Consider the following 789-nt stretch of genomic DNA (forward strand, 5'->3'; position numbering starts at 1 on the left):
CCATTTTGTATCTGTGTATTCAAAGTGGTTAGGATAGATATATAGTTACATTCTCTTAATGAATAGAGGGATTTGTTCTAATGGTGTTTGTAAATAGAATATCATGTCCCCATCTTGTACAGCAATTAACTACTAGGAAGAATGTATGCAATGTGTTACTTATTGAAACTGTCCTATCAATTTGATTTGAAACTGTCTAATTGCTATTTGTTTCTCAATAAAATTATGAAAAAAAATTAAAAAAAAAAAGACTCAGTCCCTGGGAGCCAGAGATATAGCTCAGCTGCATAGCGCCTGCCCGACAATTGCAAGGGTCTGAGTTCAATTCCTAGTACAAAAAAAAGAAAAAAGAAAAGAAAGAAAGAAAAGAAAAGAACTCAGTCACTACTTCCTCTGTTTGCCATGGACACAGACAATAAGGATCCACTACTGTTCATAGAAGTTCCCAGTCATTATGCTGGATAGCTAGCTACAAGCTACATCTTAAATGTTTTCCTCAACCTATTTTAACTCAAACCTTCTTTGCATGTACATAAAATGTTAGGTTTGCTTCCTTCTACGATTTATTTGAAATGGTGGAGTTATTTTACCCTCTGTACCTTGGCTTCCTCAGGTGTAAAATAGGAATATTTTGTATTCCTTCCTTGGGTGCCATGAGAAATGAGTTTAATGGTAGTAAAATGCTTAGAATAGTGTCTGGCACTTAGCAAGGGCTAGATTATTAAATAAAATAGGATAGTATGACTAAAAATGAGCCACAGTACTGACAATTTTATTAGGGAAACACTT

This window comes from Octodon degus, unplaced genomic scaffold (genome assembly GCF_000260255.1).
Source record: "Octodon degus isolate 3935 unplaced genomic scaffold, OctDeg1.0 scaffold00107, whole genome shotgun sequence".
Taxonomy (NCBI): domain Eukaryota; kingdom Metazoa; phylum Chordata; class Mammalia; order Rodentia; family Octodontidae; genus Octodon; species Octodon degus.